Source organism: Castor canadensis, chromosome 6 (assembly GCF_047511655.1).
Source record: "Castor canadensis chromosome 6, mCasCan1.hap1v2, whole genome shotgun sequence".
NCBI classification, from domain to species: domain Eukaryota; kingdom Metazoa; phylum Chordata; class Mammalia; order Rodentia; family Castoridae; genus Castor; species Castor canadensis.
The window spans coordinates 100,371,720-100,394,823 of record NC_133391.1 but is presented as its reverse complement, the minus strand read 5'-3'; the positions used below and the strand labels follow the sequence as shown (position 1 = coordinate 100,394,823).

The 23,104-nt window shown below is 34.2% G+C and overlaps 1 long non-coding RNA gene across 1 annotated transcript in view; it reads right to left on the bottom strand.

The window, feature by feature from the left end:
- Positions 1–8,036: 8,036 nt before the first annotated feature.
- Positions 8,037–23,104, bottom strand: part of LOC141423906 (uncharacterized) — a 99,810-nt gene continuing 84,742 nt past the window's right edge. The window contains exons 4-6 of the long non-coding RNA XR_012448669.1: positions 10,265–10,373; positions 9,039–9,118; positions 8,037–8,347 (exon numbers count right to left, since the gene is read on the bottom strand). This is a non-coding gene — a long non-coding RNA (uncharacterized lncRNA). The remainder of the gene's footprint in view (positions 8,348–9,038; positions 9,119–10,264; positions 10,374–23,104) is intronic.

Sequence of the window (23,104 nt, the reverse complement as noted above, 5' to 3'; positions counted from 1 at the left end):
TCTTCAGTATAATCTCCTGTGATCATATTATAATTTCTCAAAGCACTTTTTACAGAAGTAATCACATTCGATGCTCAGTGGAAACCTCAGGAGTGCTAGGCAGGTGTTTTAACATACATCCTACTATTTTAAAAAATTCCTTAGTTTAAAGGACTTGCTCAAGCTATTATAATGATGACAGCAAAATCATGGCTAGATTTTGAGGCTCTAAAGATTTAAATATCACATATCACTATGTACATTTATCATAATAGTCTAAAAATTACTAGTAAAAATTTTAGTCAAAAAATTCAGGAGTTCAAAAAAAACAAACTTCAGTTTGTCATAGTTGAATTTAATTTCATCCTTAAAACCTCATTAAGGGTAGAAAACATCCTAGCCACATTTGGGAAAAATGTAGTCATATTCCTGATTGCTCAGCACTTTAGTAATAGACACCTTTGATTGTCCCCCTTTTTTTCTCTGAGTCTTTCCTCCTTTTACTTTTTTCCTTGGTCAGGTGGCCTATGTGCTCTCATAACAAGAGGTGAAGGTGCTTGGCCCAGGGTAATTGGTTCCTGAATTGGCATGAAGGAGATGTGTCTTAGCAAGTATGGATTTAAACTACTGACCTTCATCACTACTGCATCCACTGGTACCCGAGGCTCTTCCATGGCCCAGCACATGGGCATTCAACAGTTACTTTGAACCCAGTACAAATCTTAGCCACCTCTCTGGGATTCTTGAGAAAAAAACAACTATAGAATGCTCTCCTGTACTGCTTGGGGAAGCAGGAGGCATGAGAGTTGTCTCAGGCCTTCTTATTTCTGATTCAAAAGACCCTTACATCAGGTTCTCTGATACTCAAGACATCCTTCAGAAAGCAACCATGGATTCTTTGTGCCACTGATCCCCAGAGAGCTCACTGTTCTTAATACCAGATACACCTTTTCCAGAAAGCTTTGTCCAGGGTCAATTGTATTCATTAGTTACTTATTTTAATAAAAGTTTACATAGAACTTACTGTTTGTCAGGCACTGCTCTAAGTACTACTATTATTATTATTGTTAATATTTTATAGACAAGGATGTAACACAAAGTGAGGCTAGATAACATGCCCAGCCTCACACAACTGGTAAGCCACAGAGCTAGAATTTGAACCTTCCCCATTAATAATGATGGATGGTAAGAGTGATTCACATGAACTATATTAACTGCAGCAGAATAATGAGGACCTTAACAAGATGTCATTTATAAAATTTACTCAGATTGTCTCGGAGACATAAAGTACCACACACAGACTAACACATTATGCTTATCTGAACTATATCATGGCCCTAAAACCAGTCCTTATGGGTATGGCTAAATGTACATGTCAAGAGATGTAAATGAATTTTTCAAAGTGGGAAATGGTGAATCCATTATGTGTTCACAATTATAACAGTATTAAGGATAACTGAGTATTCCAATAATAAATGCTTCATATTTAAATTCATTGTAGTCATATAGGTGGCTAAAGTGTAAATCTAACTTAAATATATTCTACTCACATTATTATTATTATTGGCAGAATTTTTAATGACTTTTAATTAATTTTTTTGAATTAGCATGCATTAATAATACAATGGGATTTCATTGTGATAATTCCATAAACAGGTGCTACAGTACACCTTGAACAAGTTCACTCCTCCATTGTATTCCCACTCCTCCTTTCCCTCCTTCCCACTCTTTCATTCAGTGTTTGGTGTGTTTTATTTGAATATGTGTGTGTGTGTGTATATATATATATATATATATATATATATATATATATATAGCTGTTTTTGAATGTGTGTGTATATATATATATATATATATATATATATATATATATATAGCATTCTTAGATCCTCTTCACCTCTCAGTTCCTTTCCTTTCCCCCTTCTTTCTCCCACTGACCACTGCTGACACCCTCCCAGAGACTCCCCACTATGCATTCCTATCCCATTTTCATTATGATCATGGTTTTAGGTCTAGGCTTTACAGATGAGCAAGAACATACAATATTTGATCTTTTGAGCTTGACTTATGATGAACAACATGATAATCTCCAGTTCCATACAATTTCCTGCAAATGACATAATTTCATTTTTCATTATTGATTAGTAATATCCCATGGAATAGTAAGAATATTTCAGAGAATAGATCTGAAGTTTTCACTAAACTATCTTCAATATCTTAGAAAACAATTTTTACTATTTTTACAATTTATAAAATTAAGTTTGAAATCATAGATAATAATTAAATTCCTCTTTCTGGCACAACAAGTAATTTTTTTCAAGAAAGTATAATGCTAGAAATGTGCCTAAACAAAGTCATCCGTTATGATATAGGAGAGAATTTCATCTTGCCAAGATAAAGCAGCAGAGCCTGCTTTACCCTCGCACATGGAATAACCAAAATGATGATAATTATCACGGTGATAATAGACAATGGATTTCAAAAGCCTTGGAATCAGGCAAAAAGAAAGTGATCCTTGAGAGACAAGAAACAAATGAGGGAAGTCCTTATTATCTTGAGAGAGTTTCTGGCCCATGGTGCAAAAAGGGGAAGCCCAAGGGAAGTTCAGCAGACTCTCCCTGAGCTGATACAATGCATAAGAGAGTCCAGGAAGATTAATGTAGTTAAAGTTCACAAGAAAGAGTTGCAGGAAGAAGAGAACTGAACAAGGAGAGAATCCTAGAAATCTAGATAGTCTCCCTTCAGTATTAGCTCCAGCACCAAGAAATATATGTATGCATCATGCATCATAGGAAAGTACACAAGACATCCAGGGTAGGGGTAAAAATGCCCAGCACTCCTATAGGATCACACCAGGTATTGACAGGACATCAAGTAAAACAATTAGAAAGGTTTCACCTTAATAGTTAGGCTTCTCAAACTGAGTATTATTTGGGTCTCACTTAATAAAGCTTAAAAGTAAGACCCAAAAGGATCAGCCTTTTTCTAAGTAACTTACCTGCCTCACAAAATAAGACACAAGAATAGTTACAGGGATACAAAAATTTCCCAGCACCTTGCAAGGTAAAGTTAACAATGTCAATCACCTGATAAAATAATACCAGTCATGCAAAAAAGCAGGAAAATAAGACCCATAAGAGAAAAAAATTCAACCAATTAAATCGACCGAAAGCTGAAACAGATGTTAAAACAGATGAGGTTATTAAGACAGTAGAACATTACATATGTTTAAAAAGCAAGTAGAGATAAGAAGATATGAAAAATATAAATAAAACATAAAAGATGAAAAGTAATTGAAAAAAACAAACAGAGCATCAGTTATGTACAGGATGACTTCAAGCCTCCTATAATGCACACAGTGTTTTTAAAGAAAAGGAATAGACTGTACCAAGTGTTGGCAATAAAATATAATACATTTTTCAAGATAATGATATAATGAGATAAAAAGTAAAACACATGTGTATCATATTATCTAGAGATTCCACACCTAGTTATCTAAGAAAAAGGAAAATATATGTCTACACAAGACCTGTACACAAATGTTCATAGGAATTTGATTTGTAACACCAAAATGGAAACAATTCAAATGTTCATCAGCTTATAAATGGATAAACCATGGCATATTAACACAGAATACTACTCACTCACAAAAAGAATGAAATATTCCTTCCCACTACAACATAACTAAACCGAAATAATGCAGATGGAGTTAGACAAAATAATGCATAAAATACAATTATATTGGGACAAAATTCTAGGAAATGTGAGGTTATTGGTAGCATACATAAACAGTCCAGTGGTCTTCTGGGGCAATATGGGAAAGAGGGAGGGTTAAGAGGAAGGGTTAACTGGTGGGAAATGGGAAAAATTTTTTGGAATCATGGAAGTATTCACCATCTTGAAGATGGTAACTGTTTCATAGATGCACACATTCTTGAGAACTTTTCAAGAGTTTTATTGTCCATCAATTATATGTAGAAAAGTTGCTTTCGAAAACACATACAAGAAAAATGCAAGATAAATGATTCTAAGAAAGAAAAGAGTACTTTTATAAGGATTTCATAGCACCTGACGGAGCCAATTAAATTTAGTTTCACTCTTCACGTCTTCCTCTAGTTTTCACTTGAATTTCTAATAATTAAAATCAGATCAATTTAAGAATCTTTCAATAAGGAGTATGATAGTTCTTTCCATTTTATTGGAACCAAAGTTACAGGAAATTTTATCCTTTTTTTTTTAAATGAATAATCAAATATGCTCAGGAATAGTTTAGGCTCAGTATTTCTCAGGGATTTTCATCAGAAAGCAGTTGCTTAAATTTCCATGATTATAGATGCATTTTTAAACTATAACTTATTGGGAAAATAAATAATCTAATTAAATAATGCCTACATGAAGAAAAGGAAAAAAATTCAGAAAGTTGGTTTCAAGATACAATTGTGGATTTTTTTTAAATTTTGAGGAATAAATATTGCTCTATGGAAAATGTTTTTACTAAAATACAACATTAAAGTGACTTAAATGTTATGTCTCACAACAGGCCTGGAAAACTGTGGAATGTAAGGCATGAATTGTCACTAGGAACTTTCATTTTCTGTACCAGAGGCCAATGTTGCTGTCTGTAATGGTCAGTTTCAGAGACTATTCCAATTGATAGCATCCTTTCTGCAAAATCACTGAGAATCAGTCATGTGAGAAACAGCAACCAATAAGCTTTTTCTTCCTCTAGTATCTCATTCCAGTCCATTTTCCATGTTGCTTCCAGAGTTCCTAGAGTAAAAATCTGATCATGTTGCCCCTCTATTGTCAAACCTTCCATGATTTTTCAGTGTCTCCCCTCTTATTTAGAATACCTGCATCCTTATTTCCACCCCCTCCCATGCACTCCAAGTGTTAACTAGCAAATACTCAGGAAAACTCTCCTTTAGCTATAACATCCACCTACACACAGCAACATTATTCTATCAATGTTTTATAAAGACCCCTATGCTATGGGGGGTAAGGATGGGAGGAGAGAAAAAGGAATGAGGGAAAGCTGTAGTGCTAACTCTTGTGAGAGACAATGGGGACCTGATAGCATGATGGCAATGAGGCCTCAGGGAACTCCCAGGGGACTATTCCCCTCTCTGCTTTTCTACATAAAGACTTCCTAATACTAGTCTCTAAGGTGATGTCACCTCATTTGTAAGATTTTCCCAAGTGCCCAAAAAGGATTCTTTTTCTCTCTACTCTGTTCTGTACCTGCTTCTACTCTGGTACCCATCCCAATTCAGAGTAATTATTTGTTACTATCCTTTATTTTCTGAGGCCTTCTCAGAAACTGGTGTAATGATACTTACTACTTCCTACAGTAATCAGTATCACTTAACATATTTCACACCACCCTCAAAAAGAGTAGCTGAAGGGAGTAGCCCTCAGCAACTTGAACAGAGTTACTCAACAAGGGGTAGTGCAGCACCCTGCTTAGACAGTCTTTTTTAATTTTTAAATTTATTTTTGATTTATCATACATTAATAACAGAAGGGCATTTCATTGTAGTAATTCTATACATTTGTAAGTGTACCTTGAACAGTTCACCCCCTCCATGATATTCCCACGCCCCCTCTCCCACTTCTTCCTTCTTTTAAACAGGTTTTGGTGGGTCTTAAGAAGTTGTTATTCACTTTCACCAGAAGGGACAACCAAGATCCAGCTGAGTTAAAGCTATAATGCTGCCTACTGAAAGTCCTTAGAGGAGGAATTCAGCCTCTGACAAAATGTACCACTGTTGGAGATGGACATGGAAGGAAATGCCCAGCTTCACTCTCCACTGGGCTTTGGAAAGAAAGAACACTGGCTGCTCTCCTAGATACAAGGCTATCCACAAAAGGGGGTGAATGGCTCTGGAGGACAAAGCAAGGCCTCCAGCAACACATAAAAAGGAAATGAGAGATTGGTTTAGACAGAAACAGGAATGAGAATCTACACATGAAAGAAAGCAGAAACTTGGACAGTTCGCATGTAATCATGTTGTTTGACTAAAATGGACCAAGATAAAGATTAAAGAATACATTCCAAGTCTCTAAAAATCTGACAATGCTTCTTAAAGTGCTTTCTTAAGAACATCTACACCATAATTGTTATATAATTGTTTTATTGAAATACAGATTTCTAGGCACTATGTCAGACGTACTGATTCAGAATCACGGTGGGGTACGCTCAGAATTTGAGTTATTAGCAAGCTCCCTGAGAGGATCTAATTAATTTTTCTAAAGAACTACTGAATCTTTTTGGAGTCATAAACTTCAGAAAATTATAGGCCCTTTTCTACAACTTATTACTTTACACTTGTTTTAACCTTCATGATAAACACTACTCCTTAGTTCAGGTGTTGTTTTTAATCTGCAGATGAATGAGACAAAAAAAGTACTCATTGCAAAAAAATTGCCAGGCTGGGACTCTCTGGGGAGTACACTGTCATAGAATCAGAAAGAAATCTGCATTGGAGAGACATATTTCCTTCCTTCTTCGTTTCCTGTGCAGAGTGTATCTCAGGGAAGTCCCAACTCCCCAGCCCTTTGTCACAGACAGGTGGTCTGGAACCAAACTTAGTCATTACTATGCACCCTAATCCCAGAGGTTCCACAGTCCTTAGATTAGCAAAACTAGCTTGTTTTCAAGAAGCTTAATGTTGGTGATACTTCATCAGGTATTTGCAAATCACCCCCTAACAAACACATCATCAGAAGTATTACTGCCGAAAACAGCGAGTGCCAACTTGAGGATGACAGCACAGTTCTTAACGGAGCAGCACTAGGGACTCATTAGGAGGTGGTAGGAGACAGGGATGAAAGCACAGCGGGTGGGCCACATGTGTGAGAGATGGAGCAGCCTGCCTTGCAACCGATGCAAACCAGTGTGCTGAGGAAAGATTCAGGCTGGGATTTGGAACTAAAGACTTAGACACCAGAAAATTAACATTTTTTTCTTTTTCCTTTTAGCTACATAGACTGAAGGGGGACAAAAAGCAGGGAAAATATTTTTCCAGAACCAGGAAAAATAGAATGTCTACTACCAAAGAATTAACTTTCCCTGGTGATAACTAACACACCAATAGGATAAGTCATGCCTTATTAAACATATTTCAGTCATGGATGTATTTGCCATCTCAGTGGGGTACTCTGAGAATCTATGACATTAACTGCTGCTTAGAAAAATTTAAAATTGTTTGGAAAATTGCATTAGTATAGCACAATAATAATGTTAATAGCAATACTAATACCTGGTACTGAATACTTCTTATATCCCAGATATGCTATGTTTTTTGCATATATTATTTCATACTTGTTTTAACAACAACCTGATGGCAAATATATGATGTCATTTAATCAAATTTTAAAATGGACAAATGGTGTCTTACCACATTTTTGACTTAAATTCCCAAGATCCCATAGGTTATAAGTGGCAAAGTTGGAATGCTAATTGAACTGTGATACCTGTGTTTTTGATTTAAAAAAAAATCCAACAGCATTTAGTACATATTCACTTTAACTTTCCAAAAATTACTAAAGTTCTTGAAATGTTTACATACTTTTCTTCTTTTTTTGTCTTCTTTTAAATTACACATTTCAATAATGAGCTTCCCTTAAAGACAGGTGTATACAATCTTCAGTCTTTCTTGGTGTCTAAAACCAAGCTATGTTTTTATCAAAATGTAATCTATACAACAAAATTCATCATTATAAAGTGTTCATTAAGTGATTGGGATTATTAGCATACATCAACTGTCTAAAATTATGGGTTTTATTGGGACATTTTCAAATATGTATATAATGTACTTTCAATAAACCTTCAAAGAGATATGTAAAATAGCACCTATATGAGAGTTGTGGGGTAAAACCCCAATTTTAAGAATCAAATCAAGGTTCAAATGATTTAGGTATTGATTGAGTAGATGACTGTGCATCTTTGGATTATAGTTCTTATACATCCAAAAAATAATGCTACAAGGAGTTGAGAGAATGTTCACTGAATGCTTATTTATCAAACACTGACTACTATTACAGTGTACCTATTATTAAATAAAATGCTGACCATCAATATAATGGACAGGGTAGCCATACTGAAATTCTGCAGACCGTTATATTTATTCATCTCCACTGACCTGCATATCTTTACCTATTGTTGCTCAGAAAAAAAATAATGTATTAGAATTTGGGATTAAGAGAATAAGTCTTAAAGCAAAGCTGTCTCTTCAGGAGTAACATGGTTCTGCAGACATTACTCACATGAATGTGAATCTCTGGTGAACCCAGCTGGCAGATAAGAAAGTTCCTCCTTCCACTCATCAAAACTGTTCCTACTTTGCTTCATTCTGCATATCACATCCTATAACAATGAGAACTTTGTTATATTCTCATTTGTTTACCAAAACACTTTAACATGTTATATTTCCTAACCAGATGAAAACAAGAGTGGCAGCAACATGGAGAGTCAGGGAGGAGAACTGGAAACTGAAGGGTGAGGTACTGTGTGAGAGGTGGGGGTGTTGTTAGACAGATGGCAGGGGAAAAACAGAGAGGCACAAAGGATAGGCTGGCAGATCTGGTATCTTTTTTTCTTAGCCAACATTCAGGGAGATCTGGGGGTGTGAAGAGGAGTGGTAACCCAGGTGGATAGTCTTTCTTAACCAGCACTAATTAGTCTTGGCAGGAAAACCCCACTTCAGCATAAAAGAATGCCACAGATCTTACAATGTCATTTATTCAAAGCCTTTTTGGATTAGGGCTGGCCACTACAGACCACCACAGTCCCTATATGTATCACTTCTTTACCTCAAAATTTGCAGGATAGGCGCATATGATTCACATGACTTTATCACCACCAATAAATTTCTCTCAGTCTAATGTTGATGTTATTAAATTCAAGATTGTTTACATTTCTGCAATTATACCTTAGCCACTTAATATATTTTCTTCCTCATTTAAATGTTATTGAAAATAGCAGTCTTTGAAGTGTCTGTGGCACATAGACTGTGAAGTCAGAGAGTTTTGTTTCTAATGCAAACCCTACCACTTACCTTTTAGTAGTTCATATAATTCTCTCTGCATCAGTTTTATTACACATGAAACAGGAATAAACAATACCAGACACAAAGTCCTATTGGGAGAATTAAACAAATTAATATATTAATATATGTAAAGTCTTTAAACCATGCCTGGCAAGTAGTTTGAGTCAGCTACTAGCCTGGCACACAGTAAACGCTATAAAAATGTTAGCTATTGCTGCTGCTAGAAGCTGTCAGAGTAAATTCTGCATGCTATATTATTACTTTAAAAACAGTGCACTGATCTATCGTCCCAGAGGAATTTATTCAACTTTGCCAGATAAATGTCTAAACACACTTACTCATCAAACCAAACATGAATTTACTGTGTAAAAACAACCATTTTATTTTTTAACAGAAAATTGTTTAAATTTTAGTAACTTGATATAGAATTAATTTATAAAACCACTTGGCAGACTCCAATGTTGATCAACTTCAGAAGTAATGTGAGAACAAAATAAAATGATTATTTCATGAATTGTTGATTCATTAAATAAGCAATTACTATTTGCCTTACTCTCCACAGAGGTTCCAGGAGACAAAGAAAAATAAAACCAGTCTCCTACCTTCTTAGAAGCTATAATCCAATGAGGAAAAAACACATAAAGATATAATTTTAAATGTACTGTTGTACAAAGCAATACAGAAGGAAGTGATTTGCATATGGGAATAGCCCTTAATGACCCTTTAAAACTGGGTATTGGAAGGTAAACATTTATTCCTACTCTGAAGTTGAATGTCTGGTGTATAGGGAGGAAAACAGCTAATGATATCAATGTTCTCACTCATTCTCATACATAAATGTTTCTCAGCTAAGCCTGTGAAGGAAAAGTGTAACAATAAACATACAGGCTTGATTCCAAAACACAAAATTGTCAAAGCCTTCAAATTTAGTGGGAAATCTTAATTATATCATGGAATATTAGTGCACTATATTAATGCAACATTATAGTTAATATTTTGAATGTCTTGAGAAAAAAAGTGTCCCAAAACTTTTCCTACTAACCCTAGGAAGACCTTTAGAATAATCATACAAAAATGTTTCTCCTTGACTTCCATATCTCCCTGGGCAAATATGAACCATCAGGGCCCCATGTGGCAATTAGTGCCAAGCAGATGTACAAGTTGACACTCAGAAAGACAGGAAGATCATTCCTGAGACTATTCCCACAGTTAAAGCCACTTAACTCCATTCATACCCCACTCACACCCTCTCAGGCATCAGGGAGTCAAGGAGCAAGGTTCTTCTTGTTCTTGTTCTGTTATCTAGGTGTGATGAAAACCTTTTCTTCTTCTTTAAAGGAAAATCTGTAAGAAAATAAATTCAAAACTATAATTGAACTTCAGCAATTTTAAGTGAACTTTTAGAATGTATAAATCCCTTTTAAAAGTTTTTAATTTTGACACAATGCCAAAGATACAAATTAAAGTGTTTGATAACTTACAGGTTTCACAATACAATTTCAAGAAATGAACTACATACAGACATAAACACTTGTAAAAGGCTAAGTTTTTGGTTATCATCAGGTTCTCTGACTCTGATATTTACACAATGAGTAAGAGTATATGAAGTTAAGGAGATAGAATTCCTGGAGACACATAGTAAGTGGAAGACCACCTTGCGTTAACTGCCTCATCTTAATGCTAGCATTGTTACCATAGTTCAAATGAAAGACATCACAAAACAGTTTCCTGCTACAGTGAGTTAGGAGACATATGCAAGGAAGATCTCTCCCATAACAACAAAAAGAAAAATTCAATAAAGGAAATTTGACAACAAATGAGTAAGACCTAAATGAGAACAATGATATAGGTACTGAAAATAAAGATTTGAGAGACTAGAGAACTTCATCATGCTCTGGCCACATTAATTACAGTATCACCCTCTGTATGCCACTACCGAAACTATTAGAGGCTAAGAAATGTCTTTGTAAGAAATAACCAAATGTTTGATTTCATTATTTTCTTACTTGTTTTCTGTCTCTGAATGCTAAAATAAGCACATACTTTCCCTTTCACATATATCTACCACACTCATTGGAATCCTTAATATGTTAAGAGTTCATATAACCCAATATATGATATAAATTTTTGATACAGAAAAAAATAGGTAAAGACAATAGAATTTAAAGATAATATCAACTCAAATGGATTAAAGCCTTAAATAAAAGAATTAAAACTTGAGACTACTTGAAGAAAAGGTATGGGGAATGCTTCATGATATTGGACTGGGCAAGGATTTGGGGGCAAGATGCCCAAAGCACAGGAAACAAAAGTTGAAATAGACAAATGAGTTGCACCAAACTAAAAAGCTTCTTCACAGTGAAGGGAACAATCATCAGAATGAAGAGACTTAGCCTACAGAATATGAGAAAACATTTGTCAACTGTACTTCGGACAAGGGTTTAATATCCTGAAAATACAGAAAAATAAAACAACTTAGTTGAAAATTAGTAAAAATGGGCAATAGACCTAAATAGACATTTCACAGACAAGTGGCCAACAGATATATGAAAAAATGTTCAACATCATTAATCCAGAGAAGGGCAAATCAAAACCACAATGAGACACCACCTCAACCCAATAAGAATGGTTTTTATCAAGACTAAAGGAAACGTGCCGGTGAAGATTTAGAGAAAAGGGAAAGCTTGCATGCTGTGGTAAGAATGTAAATTAGTACAAATATCATGGAAAACAGTATGCAGAGTACTTAAAAATTAAAAATAGATCTACCATATGATCCAGTATTCCACTCCTGGGTATATATTAAAAAGAAATATCAGTCTGTCAAACACACATATGAACTCCTATGTTTGTTGCAGCCCTATTCACAGTAACCAAGAAATGGAAACAATCTAAAAAGTCATCAGCTGATGAATTTATAAAGAAACTGTGCTACATATACACAATGGAATGCTATTCAGTCATAAAATAGAATTAAATCCTGTCATTTGCAATAGTAATAATACAAGTGGTAATCATTATGTTCTGTGAAATAAGCCAGGGAGAGAAAGATAAGTACTACATGTTCTCAATCATATGTGGAATTTAAAAATGTTGGTTTCACAAGTTCAGGATGAACTATCAGTGGCTGGAGAGAGTAAAGGAATGGCAGAATGGGGCAAGGCTGACCAATGGATACCATTTCACAGTTAGTTAAGAGTGAGAATTTATGGTGTGCTATTGAACAGCAGAGTAACTATAGATAACAATAATGTACTACATATTTCACAAACATAATAGCAAGAATGTTGAGTATTTTCACCATAAAGAAATTATAAATGTTTTAGGATATATGTAATATATATAATGCATATTTTATATTTCACTTATCTGGTTTAAACATTAAAAAAAATATATATGTATTAAAATATTGCCCCATTAATAGGTACAATAATTGTACCAAAGGAATTTAAATTATTTAAGCTTTTGTCCAACTATGCTTCTTAAGAAAGAATAGGCCATAAACACATACACACACACACATACACAAATAGCATGGAGATGTCCTCAGTATAGGATTTTTCTAGTAAAAAAATGGAAAAAATACCTACCTAAACATCCACCAATTGAGTAAATGAGTAAATAAAATATGCCATATATATAAAATTTAAAAATTTAAGGAAATGTATAGAAATTAATGATAAAAGCAAAGCATGAAACAAACTATAATACTACCTATATATTTTGGAAGTAGATCCATCTGTGTACACACATGTAAAAATATTAGGGAACAAACACAGCAAAATTAGCCCTGACTTCAGGGTGTTGCAAACTGTTTCTCTTAATATGCTTTTCTTTATATACCATATGGTCTACAGGAAAAATTACATTATTTATATAATTTTTAAAGTCAGTAAAAGTTATTATTTTAATTTCCAATAGATTTATTTACAAAATAACCCAGAATTAGCTGCTAAAACTATAGGCACATATTATAAAAGGAAATGCTGTCTGGTGTACATAGTTATTTGTTTCATTAAAGGGAATTAATGCATATGTAGATATTTCTACTTAGTTTTAGGTTGAGCCATGCAAAGTATGTATGACTTTTTATATTATATTCTTTCTTTTTTAGCAGATATGATAGTCAATTTAATTTTTTCATAAGTTAAAATGCTTTGTAGGTTAAATGTGCTTTTCTTCTGTAGGATCAAATTATTCCTTTAGTAGGAAATGATAAATTTGATCAATGAACATGGGTGACAACTGAGTGCTCAGTTACATTAGAGTTCTTACAATTCTTCAACATAAAATTCGGGTAAAATACTTGTGTTAGACCTTTCAGGATGTCCAAATATATCTATTGTTAAATTATTACAATTAATTATTGTTAAATTAATACAATTTAACAGGATTACAGAAAAGGTAATCCTGGAGTACACAGAACACAGAAAGGCTCAGAAGAATTTATCCTCTATGCTATATATTTCAATGATCATTGATACTAGATGAACCTGGAGATTGTTTTAAATGTGATCCAATTAAGTAAGCCACACTTACATCAATAGAAAAGTTTCTGTATTCTTTCCATTTTAACACCTTACAGGCACCAAATTATGGATTTTCTTCCAAATTTCATTGTCAACGTCCATTCTCATTTCTAAATTCATTTTTATGGCCAAGTTCTTCCCCTATTCCCTTCACTCCACGTAGCCACATTCAATTACCATAATTGTCAAAAATACATCCAGGTAAGATTCTGGGATAAACACCAATATTTCCATGTATACCAATGTAGCTGAATCCAGATTAAACTTACTTGTACTCACAAAAGCTTTGGGTTGTTCACTGAGTTTCAGATAATGTATTTGCGATCATCCACTGAGTTGTAAACCATAATTTTGATGCAGTCTGTACTATGCTATACAATCTTAAAAACAATGAACTTGAAGGCAATAATGTTTCTGAGGGTCAGACTGAGGAAACTTTTTCTTCCTGATAGAGTACTGTAACTACTACAACCTTAGAAATCTCTTTGATGGAGTAATCTTCGTGAATGTGAAAGAAAAAGAGGACTAATAAAGGAAATGCTATGATGAGTTACTGAACCATTTGCCTCTTATCAATAAGCCAAAGAGAGAGAGGATGATTCATCTAGTCCATGAATTACATGGTGCTCATAACTTGTCTATACAGTTTGTAAGAAAGAACTAAGCTTTGGAGTAGTCCATGGGAGGAGAAAAGAAAAGGAAAGAGTTAATGTGCCTGACTCTAAGCTCCTTTTTCTTACTGATCAAATTTCACTTCACAGAGAACATTTTAGGCTGGCTTTGCTAAGACATATTTAAATTTTTCAACCTTTTCATCTAAATATATTTTTATATAGTCAGAAATATTTTAAATTAATATTAAACTTCCTATATCTTTCTTTTTCACTCAACAGTATACTCTGATGATTGACTATATATGAATCTCCAAAAGAATAATTTCAATGATCATGCAATATGTCTCAAAAAGTCTAATGCTTCATAACATATTTAACTTTTCTCTTACTAGATACAAGTTATTCCTTTGTTTCTATTATTAGAAATAACATTATGATGAACAGTAGTATCTGAATTTTTATTATTTTCTAGAGATTGGTTCATAGGAAGAGAAATGAAAGGCCAAGGAATACAAGTTCCAGGAAATTAATAAATGTTGCCATTTTTCATCAAAATGCTCATATTTACAATCCTGTGACCGGTTGTATTGGTCACACTTATTGTTGTGACAAAATACCTGACATAAACAACTTGAGGGGAGAAATTATTTATTTTGACTCTTGGTTTCAGAGGTTATAATCCATTGGGGTAGGGAGGGAAGGGCAGAGAAGAAAAACTCACATCATGGTGGCCAGGAAGCAGAAAGAGAAAGAATGCCTGTGCTAGTTGGCTTTCTCTTTTTATCTTTTTATTCCATCATATCCCTCCACCAATGAGATGGTCCTGGTCACTTTCAGGGTAAGTCTTCCTCCTTAGTAAATCCTTGCTGGAAATGCCCCCACGAACACACTAGAGAATAATCTCATAAAGTTTCAGTCCAATCAATTTCACAATCAAGATTAACCATCACTGTAATATGTAAAAATGTGCCAATGAAAACATTAGGTAGATCATGCTACACTTCATGCTACACTTGAATACTAAAAGACCAGTTACCAAAAAAATCACCTAAGTCCATATTTCTATGCAAATTTGTTTCTGCCCAACCCCCTAAAATATGGGACAGAAGGAGGAATGAACATGACAATTTCTGATCCTTCTTCTCACAGGGAGCTCTGTGACTTTTAGGACAGTTTCTCCAACTGGCTGCCATACTCCTTTACTCAATATTTCTGTTCAATCTTGCATCATCGCTTCACCCTACAGGTGGTGCCATGATGTAGTGGAATCCCTCAGAGAAAACTTAGGAAAGACTCCTTTCTTTGGAGCTGCCAGTGGCTCTTTTCACGCATGGTGTTTATGCTTAGCTTCTATTCTGCACTTTCTCCACTGCAGTGTTGCCTTCAGAATTCTCCAACAGAAGAAAGTGGCCTGAACCTATGGCCCTCAAACTCCAGGCAATTTAAATACTCATCAAATCTGTTTATATTGCAAAGCTTTTCTTTTGAAGAGTTTTACTTAATAAGAGGTAAGAGAAAATATCATGAGGGGGAGATAAGGGATTATAGGAGTAAACTGTTCTTTCAAATTCTTTTGTAATGTAGAGGTGAACAATAGGCTAAAATTTGCAAATCCAGTTTCTCAGGCTTTTAGTACATGCTGTAAGGTGGTGCAGCAAGGGGCTTCTATCTATTCAATTGAAATTTCTGCTTAAATCTTAACATAATAGAAAGGATAATATTTAGTATTATCTTGATGCATACATAGTATTTATTTATAGCATGAAATCCCTGTACAGCTACATTTACATAACAGTGTATTCAAGAGTGTGGTATATATATATATATATATATATATATATACCACTGTTTCCGTGAGATATAGAAACAGTTACATTTACAGAAGAAAAGCCTAGGACAAGGAAAATCTATCATACAATAATGAAAGCCTAGGATATTATTTGGTGTGGCATTAAATCTTCAATAGGTATTAATTATTTTGCACATATATTAGTTGTATTATTTTGAAAATTTATTTCTAACATCTCTATCTGTAGGTACACTCTCAATTCTCAACTAAGACCTAACTGAACATGTTATAATCCCCATGAATCTATTTTTCAGATCTCAGTCCTGATGATACACAAAACTACCTTGGAAGAATCCTTCTTCATATTCTGGTTAAGATTTTGAAACTGGTAAAAGAAAAGCTAAGAAAGCATCATCTACTGAAATTGTCCTCAAATTCTGGGTAGGTTCAATTCAAATACCTAATTTTTAAAAGCCCTTGGACAAAGTAAAGTATCTTTATGAGGGTCTAATGCCTATAAGAAAGCACTAGTGCAAGAACATTCTAAAGGTTTATATCTGACCTTTCTTTGGTTTTAATCACTGAAGTTCTCGACAGCTTAATAAGTTGAAGGTGTTGGGTCACCATCTAACCTAATAAGACCTGCCACCGAGACTTGGTCACCTCTGATTGCTCCCATAAGTCTTAGCCCATCTGGTATACTGTCCTTGGGTGAGAAATGTTTTCCATAATTTTTCTCTTGTTCACTATTCTGCATATAAATTGTTTTTATTAACCCAAGAATGATACAGCGCACTGTATATTTTGTGAGATTTTGCCATTTTCAGCTTTATCCTACAGAAAGAGAGTAGATTGTTTTCTGCAAAATGGAATTAAGCACTGTTTGTCACCAGTCTTCTTTTCTATTTTTCTACCCTTATGTAATACAGGTCAAACTAACCTTCAGTTTGACATGAGATTAAAGATCTAAACATTGTAATAAGACTCTTTGGGACAATTTACAAAATGCCATACTTTCAGAAAGAAAAGAACCAGATAAAAACAATATATCACTTTTAAAGATTTTTACATAGGACAGCATATCCAAGTATAAATATCTAGGGTATTCAGTTGTATGTGGAAATGCACATAGTTGGATAATTGACATATTCTTTAGTTCAAATGATAAATAAATTGATGGACAATCTATACTGTTTTATTTCAATAGGTTTTTTACAAATCTAATGAAATTCATTTTTCTGCTCTTTTGCAATTTCCCAAATAAATAATAATAAACTTATGGAAGTCAATCCAGATGGGTGATATTATGTTCTTATAGTATACTGTTACATCTGCATCCTCTACCTTAACCTTTGTCATGGAGCATGCATCTCAAGGCTGTTAGACTGAAGTAAAGAAAATTGTGTCTTTATAAAAAATTTGGACAACATGATTATATTTGTTATTAAGAAAATTGTGCAAGTGCAATTTGTTTGTGCTAGAATCCAGTTTATCTTGATGTATGTCAAAATATCTATATGCCAAGGTCATCTGCCATCCCATCATCGACATATTTTTTTAACAAAAACTTTATATTGAAATACTTTCTGAATTGAAGTTGTCTAATTCTGAATTTTTATTGTTCACACAATACTATATCAAAAAAAGAAAGAAAAAGGGAGAAGCTAGATAGCTTCAGGCAAGAGGTAACTAACCTTTCTACTAGACATAGGTAGAACTCTGTTATGGTCAAAATCAGGTTTGGTTTGTGACCACATTAGAGCAGCTCCTGCATCAAATTGAGAGCAATTTTGGAAACAGTGAAAGCAGTCATATTGTGTATCAGTAATGTGAATTGCTATAAAACAATGGTTTTACCATTTCATTTCAACATTAGCAAGACCAAGTTATTACTCTGGTGTGTTCTTTCTCTCTTTAATATGTACTTCTCTTAATCACCTAGAGATCACTGATTTGGGTTTGATCTTGGTTTTTTTGTTTTTTAGTTGTGTGTGTTTGCTTTTAGTGAGCACTCTTTCAGAATTTCCTTCAACTTTAAGGAAAGTTTCATGTGACCCCAACATAAGATATGTAGAATAGCATTTTGAACAGCTCTATCTATTCACACTCTCTCTAATTTCCTGTCAATAGAATGCCTCATCGACATCTTGAACTAGACAATATTAAAATGCAACTTCTCATTGTTCTTACCATGTATGCACTACAAAATATCTTCTCCATCATATTTTTGCTATCTAATCACTTAACAATCTAATCACTTGTACATCTAACAAATTGATTTTATGTCTTATATAACATGGCTCACACTACAAATCTTAATAGTCTTTTGACAGACTTTGCAGATGCCTATATTGGATATTCACAGAATCCCATTGTCTCAATTTTCAACCTAATTTTACAGTGGTTGAACCTAAAAGAGACTTGCAGGCCTCCATTTCCATCTCTTACATTTGCAGATAAGAAAAAAAATGCTTAAGATGTCAAAGGAAGACGAAAATACCTAGCTCTAGATTTGAACTTTCAGCTCTTACTACAACAGCTTGCATTTATAATCCATAAGAACTGAAGCAAATTAATCCTTGAAAATAAACAATTTTTGAAATGTCACTATCCTTTGCACACTTCATCTCCCAGGGGATTCCAAGCCATGTAGATGTTTACGCTCTGCTTCAAAAGTGTCAGAACTCCCTGCCCCCCATATCTTCTCAGGCATACTTGCTCATTTATACTACATTTCTTGAATCTGCTTTAGCCTAATGGTCATCCCCGACTCTTTTCTTCTCACCTGCAATAACCATTTTAATCTCAACTCCTTCTATTTAAGTTTTCTAAAAGTTCACTTTCCTTAATTTCTCACAATAGTTAACTGTTTCAATGTTGGTGACATTGTGCTTCTGATAATAAACCCCACAAATATTGTAGGAATCTCCAGTTAACACCATGAAAAACCTGAGACTATGCACCAGACACTTCATGTACACCACTTCCGGTCCTTTCACATTGTTAAGGGAGATCTTACCAGAAGGCAAAGGTAAGAGCAGGAGGCTTGGCCATTCACTTAATACAGAGGAAAAAGTAATCTGAGGTATGCTTATACATGGACCCGTGGATAGTAAGAAATACCTTGGGCATGGATAAAGCAGTACATTTGGAGGATTAAAAGATAGAAAGTCTTGAATAATGATACACAGCAGGGCTTTGGGAGCAGGAATAATCCATGTAGATCTTTGATTCCTGTATTAATCCTAACCAGAATATGTCTCCCACATTGAGTACAGAGTAAGTACTCGTTAACAGATGACTAAGATGACTTATGTTGTGGATTGTAGCCAGTTTGTTTCCTTGGCTGTCCATTGCCTAAATGTGTTCCTGTAACGGGAACATAAATATAGTACCCATGGTTGAAGTGCTAGAGGGTGTGTATGGCTTCCTTCCTACTAAAACCAATCTATCTATAGTCATTTCCTATCTACCAGCAACAGAGACTAAATCTGAGTCAATGGTAGAGCACCATTCTTTGAATCAGTGAGCAATTTGGTGTCAAGTGGATTACATTGAACCTCTTGTTAATTTGGGGAGAAGCAATTACTTCTTACCAGAATCTAAGAAGGGAATCAGCTGAGAAAATGTGAGAGAAGTGTTCCAAGTGGCAATACCAATATGTGGGAGGGCCAAAAGGCAAGAAAACTCACAGTGTGTTCCAGGAACTAAAATAGTTTGTATGAAGTTCAGAGAGATGGTAAGAGATGAGGTTGAAGACAGAAACAAAGGCTACTTCAAGTTGTATAGATACATTGAATTTTGATTCTTAACCTGAAAGAGGTAAATCCTATTTTTAAATGTACTTTTCTTTTTTTCATTAAATTTAAAGATAACTAATAAGATTTCTGCATTTGAAAGTGAATACATTTCAAGTCCTCAAGGTATAAACTTCTTTTTCTGTCTGTGACTCCTGAATTCCTCCCACCATAAAAGCTACGTTAGAAACCTGGAAAATTTGCTAAATACCTGAGGCTTATATCAGTGGCTTCACACACATTCACAGTTACAAGGAGCATTAAAGGGAATCCTTTTCAACTTTCTTCTTAGCTTTCCTGTTTTTTAATCTCAAAAACACACATCATTTCTTATAAGAAATGTTAAACAAAAAAAGAGAAATAAATATTAAATTGAAATTTTCATAGAAATTGGGTCTTGTCAAAGCTAAATCATAAGTCTACATTTTTCAGGGATCAGAAACACAAACGTCTTCAGTGGCCAGGCAGTTGAGAAGAATAAAAAACATAGACCTGTTATAATAGAGCTCCACATCTGTGGTCTCATTTATGACTTCTAATTCATGGTACCAAGCTGAATCTAGTTAAGTGGTTCAAGAAAATAGATGATTGCTAAAACATTCAAATTTCCATGTTCTAGATGTACCTTCTGGGTTTTGTTTTGTGGAATTTGCTTTGGTTTTGTTTGGATTTATAGTTTTTTCCTTTGGCAAGTGAAATAACTCTTAAGTTATTTATTCAGAAAAAAAAGTTAAATAACTCTTTAGGTTATTTATTCAGAAAATGGTTTAACAATATCCTTCAGGAATTTTCCAGGTGTTAGAATATAGTAATAAATAAGTCTATTATTCCAATCTCATGAAACTTACATTCTAACTAGTACAATTAAAGTGAACATGTCTTTACTTTTATTGCAATCTGATAAACTAATAGTTCCACATTAGCCAAAGGTCCATCATTTAAAGAATGGTTACTAATTCATAACTAAAACAAAGCACACAGTCATAATACTCTTCCAATCTTTCACTACATTGTAAATACCAATTCTACCTAACCATTTGTTTAGGTAAATTCACTCCACAAATCCAGTTTTATAAAATCATGAGGAAAGAATAGCTTGTTTAAAGTTTATTAAGTTTATATTAAACTTATACTTTTTATATCATTCAAAATAGGGTACAAAACAACAGATCAAAATAACTAAGAGGTGAGAGTCACTCTTTTCTTGATTTTGTGGATTTGACACAGCCTTCATATATATCTTTCTCTTCCTGTAGCACTTCTCAGAACTGGCCTCCCATTTTGTTTTCATTAATTCTAAGGTTGCTTACAGAAGGAAGGCTTGAAATCTACAGTACAAAGACAAATTAAGACAAGTATTTCATGGTCTCCTGCCATGATTGAATTTTCCTCAAGAAACTAGCAATTTTTCTTTTGATTCATATCAGTTTCTTCCATTTTCACTCATCCCAGTCCCATCCAGTGGGTGGTCAGCACACTATCTGCTTAAAAACAGTGGGCGGTGGGGGGGGGAAGTGGAAAAATCACCCTGAATACCTTTCATTTTGATATAAAAATTACAACTGTCAAGAGACATGAGGCATTGTAATCCTGGTTCATTGACCTCAACCAACTGTTGTAGCTGCTTACCCAAAGGGACATACCAAAAAGGAAATGAGAAAAGCTTTGGAATGTGTTTTGTGTCCAGGATAAACTCAATGCAGAGGGCGGGAAAGAGATTCACTGTTTTATTTTTTCAGGGTAATGCCTACCACATGGAAGGCCTAGAGAACACTCAGATACAACCAAAGTTTTTGTTTTGTTTTGTTTTGTTTCACATTTTTGGCTGCACACTGATTTTAGGTAGACATTCCTTTATCCAAGGTTCTTTGTGGACAAGCAGCTGCCCTGTGGAATATTCTGGTAATTAAACAAAGCTAATATGATTTTCCTTTTGAAGTAGCTTAACCAAGATTCCTTAGATATCAAAGGTAGAACCATGTAGCATTAACTAGAATTATTCCCTTATTAGCCCTAGGTCTTTCTTCTCATGTATTTTCTTTTTTCAAACTTTTTATTAAGTACCAGCTATCTGAAAGACAGTAGTAAAGTACAATCATTTGTTTGACTTGAAAAATGAAACCCTTTGCTAACTGAGTCATTCACAAGAACTTCAGTGCCATCATGCCTCTTCCATGAGTCCGTTGCATTTTTATTCAGGGAAGAGAACTTACCAGGTAAATTCAAATGTATAATCTATTTAAAACAGAATATACTATGATCACATATAGGAGAAAAGAAGCTAAAGTGTTACCAGGGTTAATAATGCTATTTCACAAGAACAAATTGGGTTTTAGGTTACTAAAACAAAATAATTCCTAATAATTTTTCTTTCAAATTTTTTTTCTATAAATACATATCCATTCCTTTGGGACTTAATTGTACAGATAACCTGTATTGGCCAAAAAATGAAAATATAACTACTTTCTGTTCAAACTACATTTTATTTTGGATCTATTCAGAGACCTGACTTATTTGAGCTGAGTTCCATATTATTATTCTTCACACTTCATCTTAAAGACAACAGGTTTACCAAGAGGAAGTATTAAGTGCATGGGGCAATAGTAAGAGGCAAATTTCATCACAACATGGAGTGCAGTACTGGACAACAGAGAACATCATGTTGTACTGGTGTGGTTGTCTTCCTTATTGAATTGTTTGCCAAGGAAATCTAATCCATGATAAATAGACAAATGTCTGAGATCACTGTGGTTCAGTCTCTGATGAGGCAGCTGCCTCCATGCTATGTTTATTATTCTGAGATATTATAAATACTAATATTTTATAAGCTCTGGTACAGTTCAGAAATGAATCTCATAAACATAATTCACCATTTCCAAGTTTTCAGAAACACACAGCCTGAAAGAATCCTAATTTTGCTCAGCCAATGGACTTGAGTCTCAGCTCCAGAAGTTGTGATGAGCAGAGGAAATTTTGGATGTGCAAAGTTTCAATTCAGGATGCTTTCAGGAGTGCAGAAGAAGTTTGAATATTTATAACCAAGTATAATCCCTGATGACCTAAAAATATGTAACAGAAAAAGGAAATTAACATGTAAAAAAGTATTATAGGAAAAATTAAGGGAACCAGGTTAAACACACACACATACACACAGCTGATTATTAAAAAGGCACCATAATTAGTTTCTTTCTTCTCCAGCAGAAACAAAAGGATGTTAAATTATATTGCACAAAAAGCATCAATTAAGGTTATTTTCCAAAAACACTAAACAAATGACATGTTCCACATTTACATTCTTTTCTAATTTTCAACCTCCTTTGGCAAGTTCAAGATCTGGTTTTTATCT